This window comes from Callithrix jacchus, chromosome 16 (assembly GCF_049354715.1).
Source record: "Callithrix jacchus isolate 240 chromosome 16, calJac240_pri, whole genome shotgun sequence".
Classification (NCBI taxonomy): Eukaryota; Metazoa; Chordata; class Mammalia; order Primates; family Cebidae; genus Callithrix; species Callithrix jacchus.
The window spans coordinates 43,163,908-43,186,433 of NC_133517.1; the positions used below are offsets into that span (position 1 = coordinate 43,163,908).

The 22,526-nt window shown below is 34.1% G+C and overlaps 1 long non-coding RNA gene across 4 annotated transcripts in view; it reads left to right on the plus strand.

Annotated features, from left to right (window-relative positions):
* The window catches only part of LOC103788537 (uncharacterized), a 586,955-nt gene that overhangs the window by 118,787 nt on the left and 445,642 nt on the right, over nucleotides 1-22,526 (plus strand). For all 4 annotated transcript variants that reach the window (XR_013528278.1, XR_013528276.1, XR_013528275.1 and 1 more), the window contains 2 exons: nucleotides 9,797-9,868; nucleotides 12,928-13,019. This is a non-coding gene — a long non-coding RNA (uncharacterized LOC103788537). The remainder of the gene's footprint in view (nucleotides 1-9,796; nucleotides 9,869-12,927; nucleotides 13,020-22,526) is intronic.

The window sequence follows — 22,526 nt, forward strand, 5'->3', positions numbered from 1 at the left end:
GAGCCAACCCAAATGCCCATCAAAGATAGACTGGATAAAGAAAATGTGGGACATATACACCATGGAATACTACACAGCCATAAAAAAGGATGAGCTCATGTCCTTTGCAGGGACATGGATAAAGCTGGAAACCATTCTCAGCAAACTGACATAATAACAGAAAACCAAATACTGCATGTTCTCACTCATAAGTGGATGTTGAACAATAAGACCTCATGGACACAGGGCAGAGAACATCACACACTGGGGTCTGTTTGGAGGTAGGGGCTTGGGGAGGGATAGCACGGGGTGGGGAGATTGGGGAGGGATAACAGGAGAAATACCTAACATAGGTGATGCAGGGGATGGAGACAGAAAACCACCATGGTATATGTATACCTATGTAACAATCCTGCAAGATCTGCACATGTACCCCAGAACTTAAAGTAAAATAATAAAAAAAAAGAAACATGCATGGTGTTTGTTCATCTTAGCACTATTCACAATAGAAAATGCCCATCAATTGTAGACTGGAAAAAGAAAATGTGGTACATATACACCATGGAATACTAAGCAGCATATCAAAGAATGAGATCATGTTCTTTTTTGCAACATGAACGTAGCTGGATGCCACTATCCTAAGCAAAGTAACACAGGTGAAGAAAACCAAATCCTGCATATTGTAACTTATAAGTAGGATATAAATGATGAAAACACATGGACACAAAAAGAGAAACAGCAGACAACAGGGTCTACTTGAGGTTGAATAGTAGCAAGAGGGAGAGGACAGAGAAACTACCTATCGGGTATTATGCTTCTTACCTGCATGATGAAATAATCTGTAGACCGATCTCTGTGACAAACAATTTACCTATATAACAAACCTGCACATGTAATCCTGAACCTAAAATAAAAGCTGAAAAAGAAACTGTTAACCACTTAAAAATATGAGGTAGGCCAGGCACGGTGGCTCATGACTATAATCCCAGCACTTTGGTAGGCTGAGGCAGGAGGATCACTTGAGGTCAGGAGTTTGAGACTAACATGGGCAACACAATGAGACCCCCTTAAAAAAACATTAGCCAGGAATGGTGCCACACATCTGTTATCCCAGCTACTCGGAAAGCTAGGTGAGAGGATTGCTTGAGCCTATGAGGTTGAGGCTTCAGTGAGCCACTGCACTCCAGCCTGGCAGCCTGGGTGATAAAGTGAGACCCTGACCAAAATAAAACAAGAAAAAAAAATCAGGTTGTGTCCATTATTTATTAACTTCTTGTATTGTAACTCTCACTATTTTAGTGTATATATTAATCAGGAATTTTTCTTTATATATTATTATATAGTTCACAGAACTCATATATTGTAGTATTTTCGTTCACTCAACAGCCAGCACTAGATCCCTTCCCCAAGTTCCAGATTTATGTATTTAAAGCCTCTTGACAGGTCTTGTTGGGTCTTCATCTAATTGGCATCTTGAACTTAAAGCACCTAAATTAGATACTGATACTGATATTCCTCTAAACCAGCTACCACCAAAATCCTTTACTGGTTAGTAAATGGCAGTTTCAGTCTTTGAATTGCCCAGGCCACACTCTTTGATTTTTTTAAGTTTGTTCATTACCTCATATTCATTCCATCAACAATTTTACTTTTGGCTCTCAATCTTCAAAATATATCCAGAATTATAAGCTGTTTCACCACTCCACTGCCAGGACTTTGGCCCAGAGTTCTTTCATCTGGAATATATCACAACGGTATTAAAATTTGTTTCCTTGTTACTTACTTTGCCTCAATAAAGTTTAGTCTCAACACAGATGATAGAATGATCCCATTAAAATGGAAATCTGGGCTAAGCCCCCCAAAGCTTATTATCTTATGGAAAATAAAGACAAAGTACTTACCGTGACTCACAAAGCTTTGTGTGATCTGCCTCCTAGCCACCTCTGTGATTCCTTTTCACCTGCTGCTCCCTCCCTCCTCACCTGCCCCATCACCCTGATGTCCTTGCTGTGCCTGGAACAGGACAGGCAACACTTCCTTCCTCAAGACATTTGCACTTAGTATTTTCTCTACCTGGTGAATTTCACTCTTGGACGTCTACAAGAGTGGCCTTTACCTAAAAGTCAGTCACATGTTCAGTGGAGTCTGTTCTGGTAACCCTACCTAAAGTACCCAAATTGCCCAGCTCTGGCATTTTATATTTTTGTATTCTGTTTGTATAATCTTAGTATTTATCACCATTTAATATACTATACACTTTTCTTCTATATCTTTATTATTGTCCATCTGAAATACTTGAAAGCATGTTCCATGAAGGAATGGATATTTTTGTCTATTTTGGTCACTACTGTAGTGTCCTTTCTGGGAATCATGCCAACAACATGATACATACTCAAAAGATTTGTTGTAGGAATGAATGACAACAGAAATAGATCCACTGTAAGGTTCTACTGTAGTGTATCTTTTTTTACTGAAATTCATTTTCTATGCATCTCAGTAATAAACTTTCTCATACACTTCAGTCTTTTGATATGTACAAGCTTCTATATGTTTGTCATTGTTTGTTTCTTATTCCTGTCAGTATTCCTGTCTAAAATAAATAGAGTCTAATAGAGTCCGAATTTGTGCCTTTCATATTATTTTTATTTATCTCCTCCTTGGCATACCCCCTGCAACAACTCATGCTTTACCCACAGTTATTTCTAGCATTATGCTTTCGTACATTGAGATGAAATACAAGAATATGTGCACACATGTTAGTCAAAATTCTAAGTGATAAATTTTCCATGTCTCTGATAAACTGAAATAGAAAATCTACTGCTAATTTTCTGTCTATGAAAGGTAAACTTCTAAGTACTTTGGGAATATTCAAAGCTTTCCTTTTGCCCTGAAACATTAATTTAAAAACTTAATCCCCAGCAATCCATGTAGTGTATGTACTTTTTCAAGTATTCTTTTTATCTCTTCTGCCCTTGACATTTCATAAACAATCCAGGACATATTACTGGATATTTATCTGGAGTGTAAAGGAAAGCATGGCTCAACCACATAGACACTGACTATAACATTGGGGTTATTTTTAAACATCTTAAGTGATTTTCTTTTCCTCTGTGTTTCTATGGTCTATGTATGAACCATCAGAGATGTTTAAATTTGACTCCTCCTCTCATGTGTAAGTTATTCATTTCAAATATTAATGAATTATGGACCCTGGAATTCCAAAGCATTTGTCAATGCATTGCTGATTTTTCTCTGATTTTATTTGTATTTTAGCAGGAAGAAAGAGAAGAGCAAATATGATATTAAATATGATATTTCCATGGGCTGCTATTATAGGTCGTTTTGGTTAACTTAAATTTAAAAGATTATTTATTATTATTTCTTATTGCATTTTAGGTTTCGGGGTACATGTGAAGAACATGCAAGATAGTTGCATAGGTACACACTTGGCACTGTGATTTGCTGCCTTCCTCCCCTTCACCTATATCTGGCATTTCTCCCCATGCTCTCTCTCCCCAACTCCCCACCCTCCTCTGTCCCTCCTTTATTCCCCCCAACAGACCCCAGTATGTAGTGCTCCCCTCCCTGTGTCCATGTGTTCTCATTGTTCAACACCCACCTATGAGTGAGAACATGCAGTGTTTCATTTTCTGTTCTTGTGTCAGTTTGCTGAGAATGATGTTCTCCAGGTCCATCCATGTCCCTATAAAGGACATGAACTCATCATTTTCGATTGCTGCATAATATTCCATGGTGTATATGTGCCACATTTTCCCTGTCCAGTCTATCATCAATGGGCATTTGGGTTGATTTGAGGTCTTTGCTATTGTAAACAGTGCTGCAATGAACATTCGTGTGCATGTGTCCTTATAGTAGAACGATTTATAATCCTTTGGCTATATACCCAGTAATGGGATTGCTGGGTCAAATGGATCCTTGCACATGAGATGGCTTTCATGGATATAGCACATTAATGGGTTTTGGCTTTTTATCCAATTTGCCAATCTGTGTCTTTTGATTGGTGCATTTAGCCCATTTACATTTAGGGTTAATATTGTTATATGTGAATTTGATCCTGCCATTTTGATGCTAGCTGGCTGTTTTGCCCATTAGTTGATGCAGATTCTTCATTTTGTTGATGCTCATTACCATTTGGTATATTTTTGGAGTGGCTGGTACTGGTTGTTCCTTTCTATGTGTAGTGCCTCTTTCAGGAGCTCTTGTAAAGCAGGCCTGGTGGTGACAAAATCTCTGAGTACTTGCTTGTTCGCAAAGGATTTAATTTGTCCTTCACTTATGAAGCTCAGTTTGGCTGGATATGAAATTCTGGGTTGAAAGTTCTTTTCTTTAAGGATGTTGAATATTGGCCCCCACTCTCTTCTGGCTTGTAGTGTTTCTGCCGAGAGATCTGCTGTGAGTCTGATGGGCTTCCCTTTGTGGGTGACCCGACTTTTCTCTCTGGCTGCCCTTAGCATTTTCTCCTTCATTTCAACGCTGGTGAATCTAATGATTATGTGCCTTGGGGTTGCCCTTCTTGAGGAATATCTTTGCGGTGTTCTCTATATTTCCTGGACTTGAATATTGGCCTGCCTTGCTAGGTTGGGGAAAAGATTATTTTAAACATAAAGTTGGTCACTATTTTGCTGTTATTAACTTAAAATATTATTTTGCTATTTACTACATATACATAGTGTGAAAAAAATGGTGTTAAAAGTTTATAAAAACAGAAACCTGTCAACTGAAGAAAATGATGAGACAAACGTCAGTCATTTTTGGAGATTTATTTGCCAAAGTTAAGGATTTGCCGAGAGACAGGTCTATGCCTTTCTGTGAAGATGATTTTGAGCTCTCCAAATTTAAAGAGAAAAAGGCAGGATATTAAGAAGCACTCAGTTTTTACTTAAACAAAATGAGCAAATGAAAAATGTGGGGAATCTGCATTTCACATAAAATAATACAGACAAAATGGGGTAGGGGGACAACCTGATCTGCATTTGTGTCTGGCAGGTGTGGGTACCTGTAAAGATAAGCTATCAGTTAGCGTTGACATGGTGTAGTTTCAGCGACTCACCAGGAATTTCCTTTCACAAACCCGACAATTCCTGGTCAGCAATACACCACATAGTTTTAACAATTATTCTGTCCAGAGCAAACTACTTGAATGTCTTCTAAAGATATCCAGTGTGTTTTCTTTCATATTTTTAATATCAGCATTTTGCGTTCTCTTGTCTTAGCATTTTATATTATCTCAGCACTATCCAACCACACTACACGAAGCCCAAAGTCCACAAATTTCTATACTGCAAATTTGAATAAATAACATTTGTGTTTTTTGTTTTCTTTCCAACCTTTATTTCAGATTTACAGGGTACATGGGCGGGTTTTTTTTGGGGCAAATTGCATGTTGCAGGAGTTTGGTACACAAATGATTTGTCACCCAGATACTGAGCCTAAGACCTGATAGGTAACTTTTCTACCCTCACCCTCCTCTTAGGCTTCACCCTCAAGAAGGCCCCAGTACTTACTGTTCCCCTCCTTGTGTCTATATGTACTCCATGTTTATCTCCCACTTATAAGTGAGAACATATAGTAGTTGGTTTTCTGTTCTTCTGTTAGTTTGCTTAGAATAATGGCCTCCAGCTGCATCTATACTGCCGCAAAGGACATTATATGATTCTGTTTTATGGCTGTATAGTATTTCATGGTGTACATATACTACATTTTCTTTATGCAGTTCCTTCTTGATCATTTAGGTTGATTCCATGTCTTCTCTACTGTGAATAGTGCTGCAATGAATACTGGAGTGCATGTGTCTTTTTTGTAGAGTGATTTTTTTTTCCTTTGGGTACATACCGAGTAGTGAGGTTGCTGGGTCAAATGGTAGCTCTGTTGCAAGTTCTTGGAGAAATCTCCAAACTGCTTTCCACAGTGGCTGAACTAATTCACATTCCTATTAACAGTGTATAAGTGTCCCCTTTTCTTTGCAGCCTCGCCAACATCTATTATTTTTTGACTTTTTAATAATAGCTGGTGTGAGATGGTATCTCATTGCGGTTTTGATTTGCATATCTCTGATAATTAGTAATACTGAACGTCTTTTCATATGTTTGTTGGCTGTCTGTATGTCTTCTAAAATGTGTACGTGTCTTTTGCCCACTTTTTAATTTTTTTTGTTGTTGTTGAATTTTTTAAGTTCCTTATAGATTGTGGATATTTGACCATTTTGGATTCATAGTTTGCTAATGTTCTGTTCTATTTTGGTAAAGTCAGTGGTTTGACTTTTTTTCTGGCTTTTATTATAAGATACTACTAACTGATGTTGATCTCCTCTATTTTTTTGTATATATTTTGTATTTCCCTGGGGCAATAACTGATTCTTAAAAAAAAACTTGCTTTCTTTTGGAATCTTTGGCATAGCCATCCCACAATTTATACATGCTGTAAAATGCTTGGGTAATATAGTTCTTCACAAGGCCTTTTGGCTCAAATAACCAATTTGTTGCCATTTCTTTTCTCCCCACCCCCCCCCCCCCAGGATTTCCTGGAATTCTGGAGCCCTTTCAGATTGCACTATAGATTTGTTATCTAGTTGAGTTGTCATCCTTGGAATTACCTTCACCTCTTTCAGGTGTTGGGTATCCTCTTTTCCCAATACCTCATTAAATTTTTCTTCATTTATTTATTTGTTTTGTTGAAATACATACCCAGAAGCTTTCTGAGAAAGGAATAATGAGAGCTACATTTATATTTTGAACTTTTCATCTCTAAAATATATCTCTTCTACTCTTATACCTGAGTGCCAGTTCACTGGATTAGAAGTCTAGTTCAGGAACTATTTTACCTTACAAGTAAGCTATTTTACCTTATAAGGCATTCTTTTTCCTATTTTTTTGTCTTCTAGTGTTGTTTTTGTGATCTCAGTTCTTTTTATTCTCAAATTTCAGTAAAATTTTTCTGCTTTAGAAAATTTTAAAACAATATTTCATCTTCAATGTAGTAAAATTTAACAAAATGAAAATTGTTTGCTTCTGCTGTACTGCCTCTCCTCAAAACTTATAACTTTTTATTTTAGGGGAAAATATAAGGTAATATCTTTCATATCAAAACTTTTCATTTGTTCTTTTTGAAACCTCCCTCTGTTAGTGAAATAATGTTTGTCTGTCTCTATCCCTTAATATTCCTTTAGTAAAAATGTTTGCTTTGATTTCTACACTTTGTGTTGCAAACTTCCCTTATGAATATGGAAATCTTTGTTCACTCATATTCACAAGTGAAGCAATGAAAAGCAATCTGTGCATGGATGGAACTTGCCCATGGTGAGCTTGTATAGGATGGACATGTAGCTTTAAGATTATTCACTGGAGAACCTCACATATCAGAATGCTTAGGCTTTAATTCTGGGATTCTCATTTACTTCATGGTAGATCACCCAGTCTGTTTCGTGTAGATTAGTAGACTGGATGTTTATATTCTGGAGCTCAGCAGTCAGTACCTGCAGTTTCATTGTTGAGAAAAGAGCCTTTTACTTTAAGATTTCCTGTTTTAGGACTCACTTATTTTCATCTCCCACACCACACACCTACTATCTTTGAGCCAGAGATTTCCTCCCAGAAGATGGAGAAAAGATAACCTTAGTACTTACCAATAAAATACGTGAATCGAGGGTTAAAAGTGTCCTTTATATAGACATTTTTACAATATATTTGTTTAATGGCCTCCTGATCCACAGTATCTGATAGCATCTGGCATCCCCACTCAGCTTCCTTAATATCAATAACCTCATCTGTGGGCAGAGGTATATTCTTCCAGGAACTTGCCAATTTATGGGTGATACAGAGCAAAGCAGCATTTTTAAAAATGCAGACTGCCAGAAAACCAGGCACATTTGAATAGATAATAGAAGTATCAATATATTCAGTGAAAAGCAAACTAGAACAAGAGAATTTTTGGGTCAGAATTAGAATACCAGGAGCCAGAAAGGATTTTTACAGAAAAGGCTCTTAAGCAAATTCTGAAGGTGGCATGTGCCTTGTTTTGGAAGAAAAATCTTAACCCCCTGATGAACAATGATTTTGTGTTATCTACTAACAGCGTCTCGTTTTAGTGAATGTGAATTGTATGCACCAAACTAAACATATAGACTTAGCAACATCTCATTTCTTTCTGAGGTTAACATGCCAATTTTGGTGAGATAAGTCATATGAACAAAATTTTAGTTAGTTTTTAGTACTAAGCAAAGAATATTTGAACAAGGGTCACTTTTATCTAAATACATTGTGAAATAAGAACACTAAAATCTTGAGTACTTTTAGATATATGATTTTTTATTACAAACATTAGTTAAAATTTAAATGATATTCATAGATCTGACTATACTCAGCTTCTGGTTATCCTGAATGATAGAAGGTAGCCATATTTTCAATAAATCAAATATATATTTATTCCATTCATTTAATATATTTATTAAAAATGTAAAACTTAAGGAAGTTTATACATACTGACCAAGCTGTCTTTATGTACAATCGCATAGCAAATAAAATGGCAACAACAACATGGAAGAAGTAATAGAAATCATATTTAATGGAGATTCCTGTGGCCAACTTGAATTTTTCTGGAAACTATCACTATAAGGGTAGATTTGTCAATGTCATTATCTCATAACAACACTGAGAAATGTTTACAAGCATCTGACATGATGAGTTTTAGGCTCACTTCTGTAAATTATGTACACACAATGCATTCCCAGTTTAAAAATATAAGTACAAAATATGATGAAAGAAAAGACTATCAGATGTTGAGACAAAATGAACCAAAGCTCCTCCCATATGGTATAGAAATCTAGGACTAGGCAGTAAACATATGATTTAAAGTACTTAATATGTGTCACTCCAGATCCACAACACCCTAGTTAGGAAACAGACATGTCTCTATGAAATGTAAAATATGTATTTGAGACAAAAAGAGATAACATCAACTTCTTCAGCTGGTATGAAAAAGTTAAGGAAAGGCAGTTTATTATGGAGCTTTCAATACTTGTTAGACATTTTACTAGCTGCTTAAAATGTGCCATGTCATTTAGTATTCCAGAAAGCTAGATTAGGTAGATATTGACAATCCTATTTTAACTCTGTTTCATGGTGGGCAGGTCTACACAAACCTACCTTAAAGTGAAAGAAGCTGAGAGAGAGGCCAAAGACAGAGGCTGACAAATCCAGTTTCTTAGAAAAAAGCATTTAATAGGGACTTAAGAATAGAAGGCCTGGCTGTGTCTTGGGTGGTGGCAAGACAAGATGGTGGATTTCTGCCCCATCACCCCCAGGCACAGGGCTTATGTACCATAAGGAAGGGGTGGCACAGAAGGGATGTGTAGGACAATTGAAGCACAATAACATCAAAGTAGTTTGACCTAATTGCAGGATTTATTGTACCTAAGTGGACTAAGTACCAGCTCTTACACAAGGAACAATAGATAATGGAAAATCTTAGAGGCCTTCTTGGAACTAGAGTTAATCAGAAGCCAACATGGCTAATTAATATCCAAGATGGAGTTTCTTTTGCTTCCACAACTCAGACAAGCCAAACTGTGAAGAGGTAACAAGACGTTCCAAAAGCAAACATCTCATCTGAGAAGTTAGGTATTAGTAGTTAATAGTTGGTTAGATCATTAAAATAATTCATAAACCTTTCTATTCATGACATCAAAACTGAGTACCAAGACGATAAAACCCAAAATTTGCCAGCTGTTTATGATGTGCTTTCCTTGCAGCTTCAGTGTTCTTATTGCAGTTTTTAATTTTTTCCTATGTGTTGATTGTAGCCCAAGTAAAGAACTGGTGTACAAATATCACAGAGTGGGAAAAGAATGAGTGCTGCCTGTTTAATTCACAAGGTGAGTACTGGTTTTGCTACAACAGTTTTGTGTGTGCTACACGAAGTACCATGTGTAAATGGCACTGAATGCATGCATTTGAAAATTATCAGTAACTTTCAGATTTAAATAGGATGTAAATATAATGAAAAACGTAACTTCAACTTCACAGTGACCAGTTTTCATTGTTAAATGTATGTTTTCAGAAGTCTGGATGAGTTACTTTTAATTAGATTTTTAAAAGAAAGTTGACCAGTTTGAGATAGCTATGCTTAAGTTTCTAGATTTTATTATTGTTCTCATTCCTTTTGATGAAGAATTAATTTAATTCTATAAGAATAATATAATTGTTTATAATTGAATAAGTATTCTAAACACCTGTTTGTTCATTTTCTCACTGCATCCTACCATTATTTTCAGTTTAAAGTAGCCAAGATGAAACATAGTTCATTTTCTTCCAAGACAATTTCCTATACATATTCCCCCTCAAAAAAAAAAAAAGTAGTCCCAAATCTAAATGGAAAATTAAACATACCAAAGCAATTTTTTGGTTTAGTTATTTTTTTCTCTCTTGGGTTATTCTTTGTTTTCATCTTACTATTCTCCCCAACTTCACTTTATATTTTCTGCCTTTTTCATCTAATATGATTTCTTGTTTGTTGTCTATTTCATTACTATGAATTAAAATAATAATTTTCAAATTTAGAAATACATTATTTTTATGAAACATTGCATTAGAGTGTTTATGAACATTATCAATTTATATTTTACATCTGCAAATTACCTTTTACAATGCATTAATATGTAAGATGAATATATTCTTTTTTCAGACCCATTTTCTCTAAGTTTATCATCAATTTAGTGGGGCATTAACATACTATGCTTTGATCTTACTGCCTTGGCGTTGTTACTATGGCTTTCGACGGTGTATAACTTCTCAATACCAATTTCCACATTGAAAACAGGTTTTAATATTTTCTTTGTATCGCTGGGAATTCTCAGCATAAAAAGAATTCTATAATTATTTTAGGGTGATAATATTAAATCAATCTGAAATTTAATGAGACAACAAACCAGGCTTTCATAATACTCACCATGAAATTAATGTCACTGGAAATGGATATTTTGTCAACATATTTAACTTTAAAACTATTGCAAGTACAGCTTTTAAAGAAGTCTTAAGCTTTTCTTTAAATATATAAAAAGATACACATATATATGATATTTTGGATAATAAATATGTAGGTAAATTCTTGATATGAAGTTCTTGCTAGAAACCCTTGTTTCTATTATCAGTACACACACACACACACACACATTTGTTGACTAGGCAATAACACTTACTTTGAGATGGAATTTGTGTGTATTTTCCAGAAAATTCATTTGTTTAATATTTAAGCTTCATTAGTTCAAAGAAATAATATTTTAAAAATATGTATCTTTATCTTAGCATTTTATTTTATTTATTTATTTTTTTTGAGATGGAGTTTCACTGTTGTTACCCAGACTGGAGTGCAATGGCATGATCTCGGCTCACAGCAACCTCCGCCTTCTGGGTTCAAGCAATTCTCCTGCCTCAGCCTCCCAAGTAGCTGGGATTACAGGCATGCACCACCATGCCCAGCTAATTTTTGTATTTTTAGTAGAGACGGGGTTTCACCTTGTTGACCAGGATGGTCTCAATCTCTTGACCTCGTGATCCACCTGCCTTGGCCTCCCAAAGTGCTGGGATTATAGGCATGAGCCACCGCACCTGGCCTCTCTTAGCATTTTAATAAACTATCTTCAGATTATATGTAAATTCTAATTATAGCAATTATATCTTAGTGTTTAATAAGGATATGCACACATATGGTATAGTCACATTATTTTAAAGTTTATATTTCTCAATATGTTTTCTCTGTAATCTCCATTTTCTTTTAAATTGGTACTCAAAATGTGTTTGCTATTGAATGAATTCTTAAAGAAAAGCATTTATATCATACTACAGATGAATAGCTAAGTTTCAACTAAACATTGAAAAACAAAATACCCTTAAAGTACAGGAGAATTCCATACCAGCCATCCTCATAGTAACAAAAAGTGGCTAAGAATCACTCGTCTTTTAATTACACTAGTTTATTTCTTCTGGTTTATTGCTAGAGATCAAATCAAGGAAATAAATGAAAAATGAGTCACCAAAAAATTAAAAATGAAAAACTTCTACATTTCTAAATATTTTTTGAAATCTTGATTTATCTTAATTCTTATCAGTCTTCAACAAAGTAAGAATTTTTGAATATTCTCTAATGATTCTTGGTGCCATCATATTAAGATTCATCACACATTTCTGCAAAAAAAAAATGCTCTCTAATTCTTCTGTCTGAAAGGAAAGAAGAGACTGTCCTGTATCATTGCAATGATAATTCTCTACTAGAATGTTCTGTTTGAGAAAAGGGTGAGATAACTACGAAACTTGCTTCCTCTCTTATTTTAATAAATATTTCTCATAAAGAAAGTTTTTTAAAAAAGTTTTGCTATTACAAAACTTATTTAAACTTTTGATAAAGAGAATGGTTTCATAACATAGTAAAGTTACAGATGTTGTACTTTGCTCCCTATATAGAAAGGCAACAAAACCTCGTATGATCTTCAAAGAACTTGTATACTACTATTATAATGGAGTAATTGACGTGTGAGCATTTCAGGGGTATAAAACTTGCTGAAATTCAGGAAATTATGTTATGTCATTCAAAAACATTGAATCAATTACCTTTGTTTGAGTTAAACAGAATTAAGCAACTTTACCAATATCTGCTTTTCTTAAAATTTTAGTAAGCCTAGCTACCAAAAACTTCTTTCTTAGATCTTGAATGCCTCAGAAATCTTCAGTTTTGTCTATGTACTTCTCACACTCTTAGCTCATGCCTCCCCTTATATTGTAATTTGTATGTATAGATCCTGTCTTCCCAATAAATTATTACCTTTAAATGGTGGGTACAGTTGTCTTATGCATCTTAGTATCTCATTTCTCTAGAAAAAAAATGCTATATGCAAAAGAGGTTTTCATGAAATTATTGGTCTTGGTCGTTTACTTACAGGGTAGTGGAAGCCTGGTAGAAGAGGACAAGAGAGTACCACAGGGAGCTGGCTGGCAAAAAGAGCAAGGAATTATCTGAAACAGGAATGTGAGGTACTAAATGTCACTTGTTCTCAGCTGTGGCGTATACTCAGTATTCTAGGAAAGTTGTAAAATATCTCACAGGGAATTTCATTCCATCTGCACAAAATAGAGCCAACATATATATAAACTTTAACAACCCTTGCTGTATAGACAAAAGCAGATCATATTTCTTTCCAAGTACAACTAGAACATGCTGTAACTCTGTAAGGGAGACTCTGCCCTACTCCTATCAAGAGTGATGGTCACACACAAACCTTCTTCTTATTGATGTTACATACATGCTTTTTGATCTTGCAATTGGAATAACAGAAAGGATTGGAAGGTTCATGTTATTCTGTAAATATTTCTAACTCAGTATGCTATTAGCAAGTAAATGCAACACTAATTTCTAGACAATTTCTATAGATTATATGAATTTTCAAAATTTTTAATCGGAGTAGGAGAGAATAAGTAGAAGGGCAGTATCCATTTTTATCAATTTATTTTTTCTACTTTTATGAATATATAGAGTATCAGAGTTCTCCAGAGAAACAGGACCAATATAATAAGATGTGGATATGTGTGTGTAAAAGATTATCTATCTATCTATCCATCCATCTACCTATCTAACTATTCGTCCATCAATCCATTTATCTGTTGTCTTCCATCATCTATCTATCTATATGTCAAGAGGTAGATTTGTTTTAAGGAATTGGCTCATACAGTGGTAGAGCCTGACTGGTGGTGTAACTGAAGTCCAAGGGCAATTTAAAACAGAATTCTCGAGTCCAGAGGTGGGTATCACTATTTGTTCTATTAAGACCTTTGACTGATTTGATAGGGACTGTCCACAGTATGGAGATTAATCTGCTTTACTCAAAGTGTACTGACCTAAATGTTAATCTCATCTAAAAGTACCTTTGCAGTAACATCTAGACTCAAGTTTGGCCAAATATCTGGGTATAACTGTCTAGCCTAGTTGACACATAAAACTTACCATCACAATTGATATTGTGTTACCTTCTGAAGGACTATTTTACTTTTCCTCAAGCTGAGTTGTTCAGTCATATTACTCTTCCTGCTGACCCTTTTACCAAGAGAAGTAGAGGTTGATACTGTACACTGTTTTCCTGGCTATGTTATGGTTGTTGATCAGTTCATGTTCATTTATATATGCTATACATTATGCAATAGAAGATTGAAGACCATTCTTCTTTGATTCATAAGGTGTTCAATAAAAATTAGGAAAATGAAAAATCAGAAGATTAATGAAGGTTAGGAATTGAAGCTAACCAGTGAGATCAAGAGAAACATAATTAGATTTTATATAGAGGGTCAAGATGATTAACTTCAATTTGACTAGTAGGAAGATGGGATTGAGAATCTTTAGCATCAGGTGAGCTGGAGAGTGTAAAACTTTTAACAAGAGGAAGGGGAATATTTCTCATGTAACACAGAGAAAACGTAAGACTCCTGAACGTAGTCAGTCATGTTCTATATTGCAGTAGGTCTCTTTTTAAAATTTAACATTGTTTTTTTCTTTGTGCCTATTAACTATGCATTGATTCAGAATATGATAATTTTACAGTCACTTTGAAAGGTAATCTGTTGCTACTGAATACTATGCCTTTTTATCAGTTCTAATTAGTGATTATTTATGTATACATATCCAGCTTTTCCTTCTACATACATACCGATTAAAGTAATCCTCTGATGTTTTGAATATTATGTCTAACAACAGATATTTTGTGTCCTGACTTACCATTCATAAATAGCTAAATTTCTCATTCTGCCTTTTCACATTAAATAAATTCATATATAGGTAAGTTATTTAAAGTTCAAAAGTTTGAATTAAATGTCTTTAATTTTGATAACAAAGTTACCTAGAAGAAGATGTATAATATATTCTTTTGAAGAAGCTAATGTAGACAAACTCTAGTAACATTGAATACAGAATCTATTAACTTCAAGATACTGAGATGAAGGAAGTGCTATCGCCCATATGCCTTGCCTGAGTCTGTAAGGCACATCATTCAGATTACTTAAGCATATAGTTAGGTCATTACTTTCTGTCCAAAAGTCTTCAAAAAATCATTATTTTGTATTATACTTAAATTGGTTAAACACATTTCTTAAAGTGAAGCAAATTCAGAAGACATTTTGAGATACTTAAATATAACTCCATCAGTGAAATTTTGTAGTGGATATACATTTGAGTTCTACTTTTAAAAGTATGTCGATAAATTTTTCTTATTAGATTTCCTTCTAAAGGAATGATTTTGCCTGCTATATTTAGCAAAAAAATTATGTCCTTTGACCACTTTTTAAAAGAAATTGTACATGCGACCAAAAATCATATGAAAAGAAGCTCAATACCACTAACCATTAGAGAAATGCAAATCAAAACCACAATGCAATATCATCTCACACCAGTCAGAATGGCTATTAATAAAAAGTCATAAAGTAAGGGATGCCAGCAAGGTTGCAAGGAAAGACAATGCTTATTTATGCTGTTGGCGCGAGTGTAAATTAGTTCAACCATAGTGGAAAGCAGTATGGCGATTCCACAAAGAGGTAAAAACAGAACTACCAATCCCATTGCTGGGCATATATGCAAAAGAATATAAATCGTTCTATCATAAAGATGTACGCATGTGTATTTTCATCTCAGCGCCATTTAAAATAGCAAAGACATGAAATCAATCTAAATGCTCATCAATGGCAGACTTGAATAAAGAAAATGTGGTTCTTTGCAGCAATATGGATGGAGTTGGAGGCCATTATCCTTAGCAAACTAACACAGCATCAGAAAACCAAATACCACACATTTTGTTGTAAGTGGGAGCTAAGTGATGAGAACACATGGACACAAAGAGGGGGCCAGCTGACACTGGGGCCTACCTGAGCTTGGAAGGTGAGAGGAGGGAAAAGAGCAGAAAAATATAACTATTAGGTATGAGAAATAGAACTATTAGTGCCTGGGTGATGAAATAATCTGTAAACCAAGCTCCTGTAAGATAGGCTTATCTATATAACAAACATGCACCTGTGCCCCTGAACCTAAAATAAAAGTTTAAAAATTTTTAAGAATATATTCTACTCTATTCAGAATCTTCATTAAAATTTTAATTTGACCATCAAAGGCTTAAGCTCCATTTATTTTGAAAAAGAAAGAAAATTTGAGACCTTAAACCACACAATTCTATGTCCTAGGCATAGAGAGAAATATGAGGAAGTATACAATGACTCATTTCAGATTTATGACTGAATAGCTGATACATTAGCTTCTTCTTGCTGTTGTAACAAATTATCACAAACTCAATGTCATAAAACAGCTTAAGTTTATTATCTAATAGTCAAATGTCTAAAATCAGTCTTCAGGGCTATGTTCCTTCCGGAGGATGAAGGGGAAGAATTTGTTGTCTCAATTTTATTGGCTTCTCAAGCTGCCCACATTTCTTGGCTTATGGCCCCCTCTACTCTGACCTTTACCTCTGTTGTCAGCTTTCCTTCTCTGATCTTGGGCATTGAATATTCCAAAATCTCTCACAAATTATATGTTACCTATATTTATATTTTACTTAACTATCTTTCAGTAGCCAACATAGTTACTGTTTACTCATTTGACTTATTATCAGTGTCATGAAGAGTAATAATATTGCTGCTATGAGATCCTTCCACATAAGACTAGAAATCTAATATTTTATATTTCAGATCAGCAGCAATTTTATTTTTTATAAAACAGTACTTATAGCAAGATTAGTTGCAAAATGTTTTCTCTGAACTTATTTTTATCATATTTTTTTCCTTTCTGTTCATAAAGAATATAGAAAAAAAGGAGAATATATTAATGTAAATTACTCTTTAAGAGAACTGGGTAATATTAAAAATATCCTAAGATAAATTATTAGTAATATATTTCTGTAGTGGTATCAAGAAATGAGAGGACTTGTAAGCATTTAAAACATACCAAAGAAAATTCATTGCACTGCTTTCAGATAATCATAGAACTTTTATGAAACAATTTCAATTTCAAATTAAATGTTGCATGAAATAATTAAAATGTTTATGGTGATTCCAAAATTTGCAAACTCCTGAAACAAAATCTATTTTCTGAACACAGTATAACTCTTGGAAATTTCTGTCAATGAACTAATGTAATTAATGTAATTAGATACTGACTCATTTGAATACTTGTAAGTTATGAAACACAATTTTATCTAACTCATTTTGGCTTTATCATGAGTTCTATTTCATTTTATATGGAGCACTCTTTAGTTGAATCTATGTGGAAACTCTAGAGCTATATTTACATATGACATTTTCCAAATTAAACTATGACAGAGTTAAACGAGGATATACTATCATATAATCTTTTGTGTCTTTTAACATCTTACATTTTACTGTTGACTGCATTTTCATGTACCTTCAGCAACAAAAACGAAATAATTCTTGATGTTTTTTATTCTCCCCTTCTCGCTGTGGAGATGCAATGCATTTGTAACATGCTGTGCAGTGTGAATTGTGCCTCTGAGCTGTGCTTGAATGAGGCCATCCTGAATAAACTCTATCAAGCTTGACTTTCCTATCTTGTACATTATCTCAGTAAGAGGCTACCTAGCAGCATAATCTGTATTAAATATTTTTAATTTGTTAAGACACTGAATCATGAAAACAAATTTATTTTACAATTAATGTGAAGAAAGAAAATGCAATCACCCACAACTAATACTAACTAAATCAAGGGTAAAGATATTTTGGTGGGAGCAGAAAAGAGTGTGGATAAATACCATAAGTCTTGTAAAGATGAAAAAACAACTTTAGGAAGATATAAGAATAAGTACATATTTACTGTTAAAAACAGTAATTCGAAGATGCAGAGTTAGAATTGATCTCAGAAGTTTCTCTGCCTTTGCTATCTCAGGCTCCTTATTCTGATATCCCACTGCTCATTCCAAATCCCAAGGTCCCAAAGAATTGTCATTAATCGACTCATGGATAAGCTACCCAACTTGGATCTAATTGAGGATGTTCAGGGTCTGTTTCATGTTTTGCGTGATGATTACCAGGTTCACCAGTGCTGATAATGGGGAATGCAGTTAGACCTTGAGATGGGCCTAATGTAGTTTTTCAGATTTGGGGGTTCTGAAAAGTTAGATTATCTGGATTCGAATCTGGAAAAATAATAATAATAGCCCAAACTTTATGAGAATATTGTGAAAAATTAGCTAAGTTAATCATGGCAGAAGTTTGTAAAACATTGGCATACAGTGGGCACTCTATAAACAGTGGTTGACATATTATTATCGTTATAGACCAGGACAAGTTATTTAGATATTAACTTCTGTTTTTTTGTTTCTTTTTACTTTCTTTCTATATTTTTTACTTCAGTTTACTTCCATAAGCCAAGTATTTGTATTCCCTTTGTGTAGCAGGCATAAATGCAGAAGTTATTTTCACACAAGTTGCATTATTTGCTTGGGCTTGAAGGGATTAGTAGACATGAAGAAACAAGTATTTTCAAAGACAGGATGGAGACAAAGACTCCCTAAGGTAGGGAAACATTAAAGAAAGGGAAAATGCTATTTGTGCTGCAAGCATTTCTCTTGGATATACTCCTAAGAATGGGGCTGTGGGATATAGTGGAAACATTCAACTTGAAAAGAAAATCTCAAATTGTTTTTCAAATATCTATGGATCTAAATATACATAAACTGCTTATAAAAGATCCATTGACTTGAATTCTCTTTATCATTTAGTATTGTCAGAACTTATATTTTCCAATCCATTGGTTGTGAGCGGCCTCATTAAGAGCATAATTTGTATTTCCCCCATTGCTTGTTTTCTCATATGTTTATTGGCCATGTGTATTTTCTATTCTGTGGAATGCCTGTTTATAGAGTGATATTTTAAACATTTAGCAACTGGTACAGGAATGGCAACAACCATTGTAACTAGATATTAGGCCCATCAGAAAAGAAGCTGGATGTGAAGGACATTAAGCCTGTTCTGTATGAGCTGAACATTAATTAGCACAAGCTTTTCACATTTTTTGTCCATTTTCTACAGGGTTGTTTGCTTTTTCATTATGGATGTTTGCTTTGTATACTTTGTATACCAATCCTTTATCAAACATGCATATGACAAGTATTTTCTTCCAGATCTAGCTTATTTTTTTATAAAATCTTAATTTTAATGTAGTTAAATTTAGCAATCCTTTATTAAGACTGATGGTTTTTGTTGCTACCATTGTTTCTATACCTCATTTAAGACATCTTAATCCCTAAAAGAGATCCTTCTTTATTTTCTTCTAAATATTTAAAACATTTCCATTAGATAATTAAATGTTCTACATATACCGTGAGGCTGAGATCTATTTTCTTTTTTTTAAAGATAATGAATTTTCCTATTTATTTAGTACCTCCTTTCTTCAAAAGTATTCCATACCAGTGTTTTCATATGTTAAATTTTTACATATTCAAAATAATTTTTTACTCCTTTCATTGCCTTATTGGTCTTCATGCTTATTCCTGGGCCAATATAATTATCATAAGTACTTTAGTTTTACATTGCGTTGATAGGCCAAGTCCCCCTTCAGAAGGGTTATATATCACTGAACCTTCACTTTTTATTATTTTTGATTATTTTATTTTTTAACTTTTATTTTAAGCTCAGGGGTACAAGTGCAGGTTTGTTACATAGGTAAACTTGTGTCCTGAGTGTTTGTTATACAGATCATTTTCTCACTCAAGTATTAAGCCTGGTACCCTTAGTTATTTTTCCTGATCCTCTCACTCCTCTCACCCTCAGCCCTCGTGTGTGTTGTTCACCTCTGTGCCCATGTAAGCACATCATTTAGCACCCACTTATAAGTGAGAACACAGAGCATTTGTTTTTCTCTTCCTGTGTTAGTTTGCTAAGGGTATTGACCACCAGCTTTATCCATGTCCCTGCAAAGGACATGATCTCATTCTTTGTTATGACTGCATAATATTCTATGGCATATATGTAGCATATTTTCTTAGAGCTTCCGCATAGCAAGAGAAACTATCAACAGACCAATCAGACAGCCTACAGAATGGGATAAAATTTTTACAAACTATGTATCTGTCAAAGGTCTAACATCAAACCTCTATAAGGGACTTACACAAATTAACAAGAAAGAAAACAGATACCTTTCAAAAGAAGACATACATATACTTAATTAGAAGTATATGTCAACCTAAAATAATCAAGAGGGTCAGAATATACTTTAAAGAGAGTTTATTCAAGGGCAAAGTGTATAAACCACCCAGAAACACTAACTCCAAAGAAATGGAGGTAGCATCCAGAAATAGAGAAGTTATGGTTTCATTTATATCAGCAGAGAGTGAGGAGTTTTTAAGAAAATTGCCACATTTTTCATACAGGGTTAGTGCATAGTTAAAGCAATTGGATTGGTTATAGACAATGTTTCCTCTTGGGGAGAGTACATTTAATATTTTTTACAGAGGCTGTAATAGTTATGGGTTTTCTTTCATCTGTCTAAGCAAAGTAGGACAACAAAAGGGAAGTTAATCTACAATAATCATGATTATTTAAAAAGCCAGGAAGGTTTTGTTTGCCATGTCATTTAATTACCTCTAATCACCGTATAGGAGAAAAATAAGAAAGTTATTTAATCCATAATCTGAGAAACAGAAGTCGTAACTATGTGTGATTCAGATCACAGTCACATCTCTTTCAAGGCTTAACATGTTTTGGTGTTTCAAGAGCTTTTAAATTATATTTATTTTCATGTATATTTAGATCCAATTTTCTGTCCCACATATTTCCCTTCATTGTCTCTAATGCCTTTTTCTTTTCAAAAAACTTTAGTGGTTTACTAGTTTAATAGATCTGGCTTGTTTTAGAGAAATCATCTTGTCTTTCCTTCAATAAGATATATTTATTAAAGTTTTCTGAATAGACTTCTTTTAAAGGATGATAGCAGCCCATCTACTTCATTTGATATAGTTATAATAAATTATGTTCTGAAATTAGATCTATGAAACCTATTATTCCACTTATTTTATCTAGTCCATTTAAAGACTTTAAAAATTCTTTTATAATTATAAGACCTCAGTTTTCACTTAGGCCATTGCAATTATTTACTACTGTCAAAAATAAAACAGATCAAATTTTAAAAATTTAAAGCACTACTTGGTGAATGACAGTTAATAACAATGTATCGTATTCTTGAAAAATAATGACAAGATTTTAAGTGTTATCACAAAAATGACAACTATGTGCAGTAATACTTGTCTTAATTAGCTTGATTTTGCCATTTAGCAATGTACATATATTTGAAAACGTCATGTTAGCCATGCACAGTGACATACACCTATAATCCGAGATACTCAAAGGCTGAGGTGGGAGGATATCTTGACTCCAGAACTTGGAGGCTGCAGTGAGCTATGATCACACCACTGCTTTGCAATCTGGGCCCCAGAGTGAGATCCCATGTAGGAAAAAAAATCACTTTATACTCAATAATATGAACAATTTTATGTGCCTTCAAAAAATTACAGAAAGTTTATCTTGCACAGGAGAGAACAGTTCGTGAACCTAGAGGTCTCAAGCCAAAAGTGGTTAAGAGGCCCAGCTCTATGAACTACTTATAAAGTCAAAATTTAGAAGTTTTTTAACCTTTACAATGATTGTTATTACAATAGGGTTTTTAGGAGCAAAGCACTGGTTAAAAGCGATCATCTTATACCACTTTTAGAAGGCAACTTAAGTTTTACTTATATTCATCAGAGACGTTTAGAAGAAATAACGTTTCCTTTACATAACCTAAGTCGTTTTATTTGCTTTAGGGATTCTCAGGCATGGTCTTCATTTTATTTTATATTAACCCTACACATAACTAGTAAAATTAAAACATTTAATATGACTTTCCTAATTTTCAATATGGCATTTAATGAACTCAGAAAATAATGAAAGTCAGTTTTGACTTCAGCGCTTTTCTCGGTGGGGTACCTCCTGCTGTTAGCTGTTAACAGAGCTTTTGGTATTCAAAGTAAGGCTGCCTCATAACTGCTTGATGATAGTTAAAACAAACACATACACAAATAAAAGACAAATGCCAACATTAGGTGAGTGGCCTATTTTGTGTTTAACTGAAAGCAAACTCACTATATAATAAGACTACTTAAAGTCATCAGAATCTAGATGCTTTTCTGATACACTAAATATGAACGTTAGCCTACAGAGAGAAAAGTTACTGAAGGGCAAGAAACTATTTTATTCCTTTAAATGGCATTTGTGTGATCTAAAATTTTCCAAGCAGGCTCCAGTGCGCTTAATGGAAAGGATGTATGTCATATTTAATCCTTGGAGTTGTGAATATAATGTATAGAGTAGTATGAAGGAAAGAAATGACTTAATTATGCTGGAGTGATAGCCCTAATTATGACATTTAATTAAAGTATGGTAATAGGCCAATGATTAACCTTAAAATTTTTGCTGAGTTTGAGGCTATGTTACTTAGTATAAATAGATATGGTTTTCAATGAA